At 48.9% G+C, this 13,786-nt stretch overlaps 1 protein-coding gene across 20 annotated transcripts in view; it reads left to right on the top strand.

Moving 5' to 3' along the window:
- Positions 1-13,786, top strand: part of TRERF1 (transcriptional regulating factor 1) — a 200,785-nt gene that overhangs the window by 41,820 nt on the left and 145,179 nt on the right. For 2 of the 20 annotated variants that reach the window (XM_081828243.1, XM_081828242.1), the window contains exon 3: positions 12,808-12,915. The exons of the other annotated variants lie outside the window; for them this stretch is intronic. The gene's annotated coding sequence lies outside the window, so the exon portion shown is untranslated. The remainder of the gene's footprint in view (positions 1-12,807; positions 12,916-13,786) is intronic. 20 annotated transcript variants of the gene reach the window in all.

Genomic DNA, 13,786 nt, shown 5'->3' with positions numbered 1-13,786 from the left:
AGGACAGAAAGGAGGAATTAGCAGAGAGAACAGTGGGAGGGTAGGAGCCAGAGATGGGAGGAGAGTATCTTGGTGGCAGGAGGACAGGGAAATGAGTTTGGGTGGGGCTCCTGCCTGAGTGAATCAGCCGGAGAGGCCTTGAGGCCCGCTGCGGTGGGGCCAGAGGTCAGGTATTTTCCGGGAGCTGTGCTTCTCTGAGTTATCCTGGCTGTGCTATTTAGGACAGCTGGATTGGGGTGGGGGGCTGGTAAGGAAAGGGGGGTGCGTTCTCCCAGAGGAATGAAAATTCGGGATGCGGCCACAGAGAAATCCAGGAGGTAGCACAGCGCTTCGGTGATGGGGTAGAAAAAGGACAGTTGGTGACCCCCTGGATGTGGAGGTGAGCAGGAAAGTCTGGGGTGAGCCCCAATTTGAGGTGGTGCGTGGGTGTTTGGTATGTAGTACCACCAACAGAGGTAGGAGGGAACCCAACTGCAACATGGTGGACCAGACACCTTGGGTATGTTGAGTTTGAGAAACCTGTGAGGACGGCAGGTGGAGGCCTCTGGTCAGAAGAATGCCCTGGCTAAGGTCAGATGCTCTCTGCAAGTACCTTCTGGAGCTTGAAACCGTAGGTGTGGCTGAGACCAGCAAGCAGCCTGTGGGCAGGAAAAGCACTGGAGGTCACTAACAGGTATCCATAGGACTGGAGTCCCCAGCTTTGAAGGGCGTAAGCTTCAGACTGGTTTTTTATAAAACATGTCCCCGAATGTACCCCCAACCTCCAAACTCCTTATGCCAATATGTAAGGCCTGTGCAGAGCGGGCCTTGTGTTAGTTGGGTGACCTCAAACAACAGAAACGTGTTCTCTCAGAGTCCTGGAGGCTGGAAGTTGGTGGGATTGGTTCCCTCCCGAGGCTCTGAAGGAGAATTGTTCCCTGCCTTTCTCCAGGCAGCTGCCGGCAATGCTTGGTATTCCTTGGTTTGTAGATGCATCCCTCCAATCTCTGCCTTCATTGTCATAGGATCTTCTCCCTGTGTGTGTTTCTACGTCTGTTTTCTCTCTTCCTAAGGGCATCGGTGGGCTTAAGATGAGTATGACCTCATCTTAACTACATCTGCCAAGACCCTATTTCCTGGTAAGATCATATTCCGGGGTTTCCGGTGGTCATGAAATTGGGAGAGGGATGGCACTATTCAACCCAGTATAGACCTTGCCTCTACTTGCTTTTTTGGCCTTATTCCCACCTCCCCTGACCATGCCTTCCTTCCGGGAAGGTGTCCAGAATCCACCCTAGCTAAGGTTCATTGTCTCCATCTCATGAGCTTCCCCCTCTGTCAGCACCCTATTTATTTATTTACTTAAGATTTATTTATTTATTTTAGAGAGGGGAGAGAAAGAGAATCTCAAGCAGACTCCCCACTGAGCGCAGAGCCGGACGCGGGGCTCCATCCCACCACCCATGAGATCATGACCTGAGCCAAAACCGAGAGTCAGTCGCTTAACCGACTGAGCCCTCCAGGTGCCCCCCTCCTGCACCCTATTTATTGTAATTCGTATATGTAATTACTTATTTGTGTGCAGGGTAACGTGGTGTCTGAGAGCACAGACCCAAGAGTGCCATAGAAGTGGATTTGAGTCCTGGCTCTCCACTTCAGTTAGCCCCGTGACCCAACTCTAACCTCCCGGCCTCAGTGTCCTCCTCCGTCGGGATGGAGCTGTTGCATGAGAATTTCATAAATCCAGTGAGAGAAAGTGTATAAAGCGGCTAGTGCAGGACTTAGGATCTCCATGAGGGTCGTGGCTATGTTTTTTTTCTTTGCTTCTGTCTATCTGGCACTTGGCCCAGCGTCTGACATAGTAGATGCTCCCTAAATATTTGTTGAATAAGTGGTTGCATGAGGAGACTGAGTCGGATGAGAAGTGACACTTCTGTGTTTATGGACGTGACCCTTCCTTAGAAACCCCCTTCCTCCTGCCCTTGGTCCCCAAGAGCCGGGTAATTACAGTTTGAGTTTCAGCTAAATGCTGACGAGTGGCAGTGAACGGGGGTCACAGTTTGAGTCAGGCTCACAGCCCTGCACCCAGTGTTTCTCTTTCATGTGGATGGAACAAACTTAAGCTTATTACATTAGCGGTCCCTATGGTGGCTGCTGTATATGAGTCACCATTTACTGTAAAGCTTTCAGATGCCCGGCAGGTGCTTGCCAGTCGGGAGCGACGGGGCCTTCTGCCATCAGGCAACCCCGCCATCGATGGCTAAAGAAGAGAGGGAAAATACTCGTCGTGGTCCCAAGTACGAGGAAGGTCTTGGGTGAGGGCCCGTCGTCTTCTCAGCTTCCTCCTCCCCAAATTTCCTACACGAGTTCTTTTTTGACCCAGAAAACAGTGGTAGGCCTATTGTGCCATCAGTTAAGTAAGTCTGTGCAAATTGGTGTTTACCTCTCAACTAGAGGTTTGTGCTTATGTCTGCTTTTGGTTTCGTGTGGAATACTAATTTTTTTTTTTTTTTAAGGGATCGACTCTTGTCTCTTGGTTATCGGCCACTGAGAGCAAACGCTTCAAAGCCCAAGACCTTTTTTCCTTTTAGGTAAAAATGTCTTTGGTTCCTCTCTGCCTGCAGGTGATGGTTTTCTTTTCCTTTCAAGAGATGAACCTGTGAAATTCCATTTGGTCTCCAGTGGTAGACAGGGCTTGGGGCATGTTTCAGTCTTTGAGGATGAACTCGGTTGTGAAGGCTCGAGAATATTCGCAGGGCACCGTGTTCCCTCTTGCAGGTGGGGCTGGGTGGGGCAGGGCGTGGGGAGTCGTGAGTGGCAGCAGAGGCAGCCGCAGCGTGCTCTGTACGTGCCTGACACTGTTCTAGCAACCAGGTTCCCTGCGGGCGGGCTCTGTGGCGGGGCCTGGGGCTCTGATGGAATTTAAGATCTGATGGAACAGATAAAATGTTTCTGTGTGTGTGTGCATATCTGTGCCACGGGGCCTTGGGTAAGTTATCTAACCTCTCAGCCAGTTTGCTCATCTGTAAAATGGGAACGCTGACACTTTCCTCAATTGGGTTGTTTCAAGGATTTGATGAGACAATTAAGGCGCTCACCACAGGCCTGGTGCGGAAAATGTGGTAGTTGTAATGACAAGACGTGCTGTGAATCTTGTATTTTGAGAGCATGGTTGATGGAGGGAGAGAAGATGTTCCTTCTAGGTAATTAGTGCTGAACTCCCTGGTTTTTGATGGTCCTTAATTCGGTATCTTAAATTGGCCTCTGTGTTCACTTAACTAGTTTCTGCCTCTCCACCTTGGACTTGCTCTTGGCCCGTGTAGAGCAACCCCTTTCCCATCCTCTCTCCTCCTGGGCTTCTCCTGGGAGTGGCCAGACCAGGCTCTTCTGGTGTGTCAAGAGAATGACCACGAACCCTTGCAGTTGAGCACACATCCCCCCGCCTTGCTCCAGCCACTCAACCCCGGGTCTCCCAGAGATCTCTGTGCCTCCCCTGGGAACAGGAGGCTGTGAAGGGCATCTGTTTGGGCCTCCCTGGGAGATGACCAAAGTTGATGGGGGCAGTCATGACACCTTGTTTGCAGTCGGAACTTCGGGACGTTCAGGGTGATGGTTGCTGTAGCTGACCTTACCTGCAGTGAAGGACCATGGGATAAAGGGGCCATCATTTGCCTCTGCCTCATCCCACATGGCATCTCCTTGAGTCCCTCTTCTGCCATCCTCAGCTTTCAGTGGTGGGGGTTGGCTTCCTACAGCAGAGGCCCCTTTGCTGATGTTTTTTTTTTTTTTTTTTTTTTAATATTTTATTTATTTGTCAGAGAGAGAGCACAAGCAGAGGGAGAAAAGCAGACTCCTCACTGGGCAAAGAGGAGCCTGATGTGGGACTCGATCCCAGGACCCTGGAATCATGACCTGAGCCGAAGGCAGATGTTTAACCGATGAACCACCCAGGTGTCCTGCCCCCTTGCCTCTTGACTTTGTCTGTCATACGGTGATATTGCGGCCTCTTCCAACCCCATGTTTGCTGCCCTTCCAGAAAGTACAGTCCTGGGTTGGAGAGGGGGGGCTTGGTGTCTTACTTGTGACACTCACCCAGGACATCCCCTCTGTAAGCCAGTGCTGAGAGAGGGAGTGAATGAAGGGCTCTCAGGATGAGAAAAAACTTAGGGTGAAATTACAGCCCCCACCCCCATGGGAAGGAGGTAATTACAATTTGTTACTCTTTCTTCTTTCTGTGTGTTTATGTCTCTTGAGTTGTACCTCATTGAGCCATACATATGCCTTTGCTTGGTTCTCCCTGGTGTAGTAATGGTACAGCATTTAGGCTGTGGCTGGCTGGGGTTGGGGTACTGCCCATAACTGGGACCAGGAGTGTTTTTCTCTGCACAGAAGATGTGGGTCCTATGACCTCGGTTTCATGATAACTGGATCCAGCAGAGGAAGAAAACCTACTCCCGTGGAGTTGGTTGTGGAGTTGGTTAGGGAGGTCGAGTGACCCCCTGTATGTAATAAGCATGATACTAACACAGTTCTGACTCCAAAGATAGCTTTCCTTCCGAAACATCAGGCTGGCTCCTGGAATACTAGAATGCTCTAATACCGGAATCCAGTCCACCTGTTCCTCCCGGGTCCCGTGGGCCCCTCTTGCAGAACAGAAAGAGTGTAAGTGGTGGTCACCCAAAGTGGCTTTCTCCATTCCCTACTGTACTACAGAAGGTCTGACATGAGGGAGAGGAATCAGAAATTAGGGCAGAGGAGCTGGCCTCTGTTCCCAGAGTCCTCACTTACTACCGATCCTGCTCAGCATCCCCTACTTCCAGTGCCGGTGACTTGCTGGAGCTCTCCTTCCCATGTTCCCTCTGTCCCTCCTGCCGATCTTTGGTTACTTCATATCAACATCAGGTCTGGCGCTGGATACAGCAACGCACATTCCTTTCCTAAAGCCTTCAGTCTGGAAGAACTCGATTGTCCAGGACCCCAGCCCCGTGGCCGTTCGGACGGCGTAGGTTCTTTTCCTGGTTATGTGTTGCCATTTGGACAGTCCACTCCTGCTCATCAGTGTCTCTTCCCTGCAGGCAGGTAGACGTCAGGAAACCCAGGGTCCCCAGCTGGTGGTAGAGAAAAATCAGACCTCGCTGTCAGCGCAGCTCGAGGGAATCTGGTTGCCTATGCGTTCTCTGATCATTTTAGGTTTAATATGCTCTGATCTGTCATGGAAATTGTAACACAAGCTGATTACTAAAATTTGACTGTTGGTTTAATGAGATACCTTTGAGAGGGACCCACTTCCTCTTGATTTTTGTTTAACTTTAAAAAATTCTGTACATTCTGTTTCATTTCTCTTCCTTTGGACTTTTCTTTTAGAAAAGTCACAAACAGCCCCCTATAAAAACCCAAAGCATTTAGAAAACAAAACTGCACCCTGGGGGAATACACAACACTTTCCCACCGTGGTGCCTTCCTTCCCACCATCTGGGTTGAGTCTGTCCATTTGTCTCATGGTGTAGCAGGTGGTAGTTGACCCGGAGAAACCGAGGCCCCCATCGAGGCTATGGCAGTGGGCTGAAGTTCACACCGGGGAAGGACTGGAGTCAGATCTATACTGCTTAGGTTCCAGACCAGTACCTCTGTTTCCCCCCACCTCCAAGTGTTGGTGTTATGTGTAGAATGTTCTCCCTGTCACTGTGTATCCTTAGCCCTTCCTCCTTGTAGTTTGATTGGCTTATGTAACATGGGCTCTCACTAAGTGCACGATAATGCATTTTATGTGGTGTCAGGACCCTCCTGAATGGGTTCCTTCCCGATCCATCCGTCCTTCTGAAATATTCCTTGACCTGCTCTGCACAAGGCAATGCGCCAGGTCCAGAAGGTTTTTGAGGGATGAGGGAGACAAAATTATTATTTCTTTTCTTTTTTTTAAAATTTTATTTATTTATTTGAGACAGAGAGAATGAGAGAGAGAGAGCACATGAGAGGGGGGAGGGTCAGAGGGAGAAGCAGGCTCCCCGCCGAGCAGGGAGCCCGATGCGGGACTCGATCCAGGGACTCCAGGATCATGACCTGAGCCGAAGGCAGTCGCTTAACCAACTGAGCCACCCAGGCGCCCCAAAATTATTATTTCTGAGTAATCTTTTCTTTGGCATTGGGGCACAGACCCCTAACACAACTGTAATACCAAGCAGAACAACCAAGTGCTGTAAGAAACACACAAGCAAGATGGAGTAGCGGAAGAGGGGTGGATTTTTGTTGAGAGATGGCAGAGACGCCGTTGGAACTGAGTTTTGAAGGATGGATAGGATTTTGGTGCTGGGCAGACCACAAGAAGGCACTTGGGGAAGTAAGGACTAAAGGGCATGCCATGGCCGTGATCCCTTAATACCGCACTACGCACACACAGAGGTGATCCTGACCTGGGATGAAGGGTACTTGCCCAATAATGGTTTCCCACAGTGCTTGGAGCTTCTTCCCTTTGGGGTTAGGGTTGGAGATGGAAGGTTGGCATAAAGAGCTGGCTAGCGTTTATTGAGTGTTTTCTTTATTTATCCAATCTGCGTACATCATCTAATCGAGGGTGCACCGCTAGCAAGTGCTGGAGCTGGGATTTGAACATAGGATCCTTTGACTCCTGCTTCCCTAATCTTCCCATTGTGCCGCCTTATCACCTTCTCCCCGAAAGTTGCTGATGCTGAAGCAGTCATTCCCCAGCAGTAGGGTTCAGGTTGCAAAGTAGAGTTGGCTTCTAATTGGGAGGAATGCTGTGAAATTATTTTGCTGTCTTAAGTCACGTCATTCAGACTTTGTGCGGTTGGTGGAAAGACTAGTCTCATTTCGGCCATGCTTTTCTGGAAGCCCCTCCATGAGGCCGCTCTCCTGCAATGCTGCTGTTTGGCTGGTTTATCAGACGATGCTGTACATAATACTTTCTGATGAGCAGGTATCTTCTGACCACGTTCTGTGCTCGAATGGGTTGCCTCTGCATTTCAAATGGAGACAAGCTTTTGAGAGCTGGCCGAATTGGCCCGATAATCCTCCTGTTTGCTGGGCGGAGGTTTTTATTGGACAAATGAATGCCATGTCATGAAATCTGGAAGGAGAGCCAGTGAGAGAGAGCGGGGCGAGGACCAGTGGCAGAGTGGTAAGAGGTGCTTCCCGGGGCGAAGGCTGGAGACTGGACCCTAGGAATCCCGGGCCCATTTTCCCAAGAGATGTCTTTTTTTTTTTTTTTTTTTTAAAGATTTTATTTATTTATTTGAGACAGAATGCGAGAGAGAGCACATGAGAGGGGGGAGGGTCAGAGGGAGAAGCAGGCTCCCTGCCAGGCAGGGAGCCTGATGCGGGACTCGATCCTGGGACTCCAGGATCATGACCTGAGCCGAAGGCAGTTGCTTAACCAACTGAGCCACCCAGGCGCCCTCCCAAGAGATGTCTTAAGACGGGGCGGGGGGCGGGGGTGGGCGTCAGGAAGGTGTGAACGTCATGCAGGGGGCAGGGTGGGTGTTTGAATCTTAATAAACATTTGGTAGTAACGAAATAATATTGTAATTCTGGAGCTGATCTCCATGGCGCCTCTGTCTGGCCATTTTGACCCTCTGACAAGGGGTGCGGGGAGCAAATACTGGCTGTCGGTTTTGTCAGGCAAATGGGTACCATCGCCTGGAGGTCCCCATCCTATGACACAGCTGACACCCTCCTCAGATGACTCGCTCTCCTCCTTCCCCTCATCACTTTCCCCCCTTCTCTGTTACAGTGCAATTTTAGTTTTCCAGATTCTTTCAGGGCTGCAGATCAGTTAATCTTAGAATCAGCTTCTCCAAGAGCATCTTGCCTTTTATCTTTGTTCTCTATATTAGGGCCTGGGATTCTGCTGCTAAAAAAAGTTTGAAAACCAGATGCCTAGAGCGTATCCGCAGTGCTCATTGCAACGGCCCCGGGGGTTTGTGAGTGAGGGCCGCACCTCCTGCTGCACTGTGTGTGTGTTGGGGGCAGGTGACCCATGTGCCTGTCCTGCTGCTCTTATCTGCTTCTTGAGTCTGGGTCCTTCTAGTTCTCGGGAGACTCATAATTCTCCTTTCAGCGCAGGCTGCTTAGGAGAACAACTTGGGAGTCTCACAGTCAAAACTAATGAATAAATTGCAAGTTATAGATATTCTCTCTACTATATACTGTCTCCAAGTTCTATATATTCTCATTTCATAGATGAGGAAGCTCAGAGACATCAGGTAACTTGCTTGAGGTCACATGGCTTTTAAATGAAAAGACCTAGATTTGAATCCAGATTTGATTCCAGAGTTCATGGTTTTTGCTACTAGATGCATCAGTCATACTTTTACCTACAATCAAAAATATTTATTATTCTCTGTCATTTCCCCCTCTTGGGGATGTGGGCTGGGTAAATTTAGCACCGTGTAAAATAGCGTAATACGTATGTCTCACTTTTATTCGCCTTCAAAGTACTGCCTTTGGAGGGTGGGACGTTCTGGGCTGTGATGATGGCCATGGTGGGAGTGTTGGGGGAGGGGGCTCAGGCTCAGAGTCCTCCATTCAGTCAGATTCAGGGTGAGGGGAGAGGTCTGAGAGGCTTGCCTCCCAGATCCTGAAGCTGAATAGTAAAGTCACTTGTCTGAGAGCTTCAGAGCCTTGAGGCCATTGGTTGCCCTTTGTGTTCTTCCTCTGGACTTTTCTTTGTCTTGTCTCTGACTCTTTGTGGTCACCTACTGGCAATCTAATGGAGTCTTAGAACATGGCTCAGCAGGTGAGGAATCAGTGACAACCTGCTTGGGAGAGTCCAGGTGTGAAGGGGGCAGGGCTGGAGGAGGACTGGAATTGCGTGTGTGTGTGTGTGTGTGTGTGAGAGAGAGAGAGAGAGAGAGAGAGAGAGGGCAAGAGACCATTAGTCTCTTGATCAGATCTGATGGCCCATCCCTTGACTGCAGAGATTGGAGTCCCAGCTTGGTTAGACAGTGCTGTCAATCCATGGGTCTCAGTGAGCGCACTGTAGTTTAATGTTGCCTCCAATATGGAGCTGTGAGTTATTATACTTTTGTGAAGACTGCTTTCCTTGAGTTGGGAATATTAATTTTATCCTCCTTTCCCAGGTGCCTCATACCTCTTCTTGAGGGAGTGGGTACAGACCCACAGATAAGGGCTTAGATACACTCATGAAACACTAAGAGGAAACCTTGAAAAGACATTTGTGGACTAGGTTGCTGGAAGAAAAATCCAGCTAGCCTGTGGGCCCCTAGAGCCTCAGATTCATCCAGAAAACCAGAGTTTTTCATTTGCTAATAAGTTCCCTTTCTCTGGCCAGATCCCATTTAGAAAGTCAAGTGCGGGGAGAGGGATCAGGGACTCGGAGCTTGTTGAGTCCCAGTGGGCAAAATCCCTTCCACTGTTGCCTGGGTGGGACCAGAGGGCCCTGAAGAGCCTGCCTTGCTAAAACCCTCTGCCTGTTCAGCCCTGTCTCTCCTTCTTGTTACCAAACATCCAGTGGGAGCCAAATACTCCAAAACCGGAGCTTAAGAATCTTACTATGGCAGCTCCGGGTCTGGCCAACTCGCTTCGCCCCCATCACCCACACCTTGGGTTGCTGTTTGTTCATTCTGGGTGTTGGGAGGTGGGGTGGGGCATCCAGGCCTCACCCAGCAGGCTACCCTCTGCACGTCAGGGTCCTACGAACCAGAGAGCCATATAGTTGTACTCAGAGGTGGGCCCACCCCACACTTCGTAGACTGGTGACTGAGACCCAGAGAGGGGAAGTTGGCTGTCACGAGGTTACACAACACCATTCGGGCAGAGCTGGTCATAGAACTTGCTCTTTGCAAAGGGTCTTCCAATGCACAGCCCCATGTGCCCCCCTCCCCCGGGATGCCGGCCCTGTGTGCCCTGCCCTGTTTTCCTTGGAGCAAGTGCTGGTGTTACAGATGAGGGCTTTATGACTTCATTTCAGATAATGCAGTTGGGTACAGTTTGCCTGGTGGTTGCCTAAATTTAAACGAAGTGGGCTGGGGTGGGTGGTAGTGAAGAAGATTGGCTTGGTGCTTTCATTAAAGCACAATGTGTTGGGGGAAGGTTCGATTTTTATTTTTACTTCACTGAATGAGGGATGAGCACAGAGCTGAGGGTTGGTTCCCCCCGCCCTTTCCTTTTCTTTCTTTCTTTTTAAAAATTATTAAATATCTGTATATTCTCAATTCAGGACTGGTGGTGCATTTCACTTCCAGCCTGGTTATAAACCAAAGTAGGTTGAATTGGCATATTATTATTTTGCATTTCATGACAGTCAAGTACAGTTATCGGGCAAGCCTCGTAAACATCTGCAGACCAGTTTTGATTAGACTTGGGTTTCATTCCCAATTCTGGGCACTTGCTGGCCGCGTGACCTTGGATATCATTTCTGAACTTCTTTTTTCTTGTTTTAAAAAGGTTGGTATCGGTAGTTACATTTTAGAATTGTCATACATCTGAATTCACACGTGTGAAGCCCCTGGCATGATGCACCCCTTGGGGACTGCTCATGAGTTATTAGTGGCTGTCCCTTCTCCTCTGTGTCCTCCAGGTTTTGCCCTCCACCAGGTTGGGAGTAGATAAGGGGATGAGGTTGAGAGAATGGTCTCCTGAAGGAGGAGGTGAGGGGCTGGTATGGAGGTGAGGCAGGTGCTGGTCAGTGTGTGTGTGGGGTGGGGAGTTGGGAGTTTGGGGGGCTTTTCTCCTTGGGGAATAAGAGGAAAGTATTAGAGGCCTGAACACCTGGACCTTTGCTCCAGAGGAATGCCTCCTTGGGATTTATTTCTCTGATTCTTTGCAGTTATTCTTCTCAGCCTTTTAAAATCCACATTGGAATATATGGTCCACTTATTATCTCTTTGGTTATAAAAGTGACGTGTGTATAGAAAAGCTGGAGCCTACAGGAAGTCATAGAGAAGAGAAATAAAAATCGTCCATAATCTCACCTTTCTAAAGAAACCAGTGCAAAGATTTGAAATCTATGTCTCCATTTTTTTCTCTGCATCTATACATAGGGTGTGTTTGCCTGCTTGTCCATTTTTACAAAACTGGAGTCACATTGCACATACTGTTATGTAATATGCTTTTAAAACAATATTCTGTGAGCATTTCCTAGTTGTAGACTGTTCTTCTAAAACACGACTTTGGGTGGTGGCGCAGCATTCTATGGTGCGGATAGTCCATGAGTGATTTAACCAGCCCCCCATTGTTTGTCATTTAAATTGCTTTCCCTTTCTTGTGCTCCTTCACCTTGTGCTGCAGCGAATTTGGGAATGCAGATTTTAGTAACTGGATCACTGTTTTTAGGAGAGCAATTCTCCGGTGAAGCGTGCTGAACAAATGGTTTCATTAGTTTCAAGTCTCTTCACGCCTTACGTGCTCCCTGGTAGACCTTTGGGCTCTGCTCGTGAATTCACTGTCTAGGTAAAACCACGGTACTTCTGCATTTCTGCCCTGGTCTCCACGTACTGTTCATCCTGCAACTGCTTCTCCTATAGGAAGCCCTAGTTATCGGGGGCAGTGGGTGCCACGAGAGGTCACGGCTCCCCCGGAAGATACTGGTTCGGGCCCTGATAATGTCATTTGCTGGCAGAACGACCCTGAAAATTTTGGGTGCTTCTTCAACACCCCATTTTCCTTATCTGCAGAATGAGGGCACTATACTCTTCTGACTAAATGATGAGGGTGAAGTACAGCTGTGGCCTTAGCTGTATTTTGCAACTTGAAGTACATGAAGATGTTAGTTGTCAGCATTGACCTTGAGGGGTAATTAAAGGACCTGGTCCAGTGGTATCCTGTGGCTGGCTTACACACCATCTCTTGAGAGTCGATTGTGCACACCTCTTCCCAACTCCGTGTCCTCTGGCCCTCATGCTGGGAGCTTGAGATTGGCCATAGCAAGTGTATTTATACCATGGAAATAGACAAATGCTACAATCAAAGCTTTGTTTTCTTTCTTTAGAGGGGATTGTTAAACATTTACCAGCACTTTACAGTCCTACTGTCCTGGGCTCTTTTTTTTTTTTTTTTTTTGTCAGAGAGAGAAAGAGAGCACAAGCAGGGGGAGCAGCAGAGGGTGAGGGAGAAGCAGGCTCCCCGCTGAGCAGGGAGCCCGATGCGGGGCTCGATCCCAGGACCCTGGGATCATGACCTGAGCTGAAGGCATACGCTTAACCTACCGAGCCACCCAGGCGCCCCTACTGTCCAGGGCTCTTATTTGACATACACTGTTTTGGTTTCAGTTGATAGGTTGTTTTTTTCCCCCATATATTCATGTCTCATTTTCCCCAGCTGGACTATAAACTTTTAAGAGCAGGCATTAGATACTTTAAGATTTTTAACAATAGGGTCCTATAAAGCAGCATTTACCCAAATGAGCTCATGACTTTAAACTACATGAAAAAAAATTTATGCTAAGACTTCAGCTCTGAGGGGTTCCTAGTAGCTATGCAGGCCCGTGGCCCAGTCCTCTCTTTATGATCCTTTATGGATCGGTCTTCCATACACAGAATTTTAGTTCTTTAGCCTTAAAACTGCCCAGGGTATAATAAAGAGGCTTTATTTGCTTGTGTTTGCATCAGTGACTGTAATAGAAATGGCTAACAAGTAATAGCTAGCATTTATTGATTGTTTGCCGTGCGGCAGGTACATCCTAAATGCTTCTACAATCACTTTCTTGTTTCATCTTTACTCCAGTCATATAAAGAATGCATTAACATTACCCTTGTTTTAGAAATGAGGAAAATGTGACATTTAGAGATGTTCAGTACCTTGGTCGCGTTGGAGGAAGATCCAGGTTTGACTGTTCATTCATTCATTCAACAGACTCTGACCCCTGCCAAGTGCTGCTCTGGCTGCCAGGATGAACGAAGCCAGTCTGTGCCCCTCATGGAGCGTTCCTTCTACTGAGCAAGACAGATAGTAAATAAACATGTAAGCATCAACTGCAAAGTCAGGTGTTGCAGATGGCTACAAGATGATCCATCCAGGGAGGGAGCTAGAGGCTGATGGGGCAAGGGCTGGGTTTGGCTATTTGGATTCCAATCCTGGATGTCTATTTCACTGCTCTTGAAACACAGCCTACTCTGTAGGTAGCCAGCCACCTCGAGCACAGTAGCCCCATGTCCCATGTTTATTGGTTGGGTGATTGGAGCCTTACTGCACGGGGACGACACAGGAAGGCACACTGAGAGCTTACGGTAAGCTCAGATCAGGTGCGAATGCTGATTCGCATGTCTGGTGTGCTGATTTCCCTTTTGAGGGTCTCAGGTGTTCTGGGCTGGTAGAACGATCAGGAAGGCTGAGCAGTGAAGGTAGGAGGAGGAGAATGAGCTCTGTGGTAGTCAGGGGGTGGGAGAAGGGATGCAGGTTTTGGACCCACAGGGCTAGCGGCTTCTTGGAGGTGTGCGTTCTCATGGAACACACGGACACAGGAAGGTGTAGAGGGCAGGATGATGCCCCCAAGGCCACCCCGTGAGACCCAAGTTCACCAAAGGGTGGAGCCCAGTTTCCCATTCCCCGTCCTGTGCCTCATGCAACATCATCCTTCTCCCAGATTTTATTTTTTTATTCCTGCCTGGGGAATAATGGAGGATGGATGCAGTAAGCTAGTTTAGGGACCCATTAAAGGACAGCCCCTAACTCCAGGCATTCAGGAGTCAGAGTGGGTCCTGAAGACCAGCTGTACTCTACCCCGCAAAACGTCCTTCTAGAAGATGGGACCTTCTGGTGCATAACAGACAAAAGCGTTGTAGAGTCACCCTCCCTGCCCCACATGTGTTGTGGACGAGCGTGTCCCTTGTGG

This window comes from Leptonychotes weddellii, chromosome 8, assembly GCF_054177405.1.
Source record: "Leptonychotes weddellii isolate Sample4059 chromosome 8, ASM5417740v2, whole genome shotgun sequence".
Classification (NCBI taxonomy): Eukaryota; Metazoa; Chordata; class Mammalia; order Carnivora; family Phocidae; genus Leptonychotes; species Leptonychotes weddellii.
The sequence above is the reverse complement of the archived record's forward strand: the minus strand, read 5'-3'. Positions and strand labels throughout refer to the sequence as shown.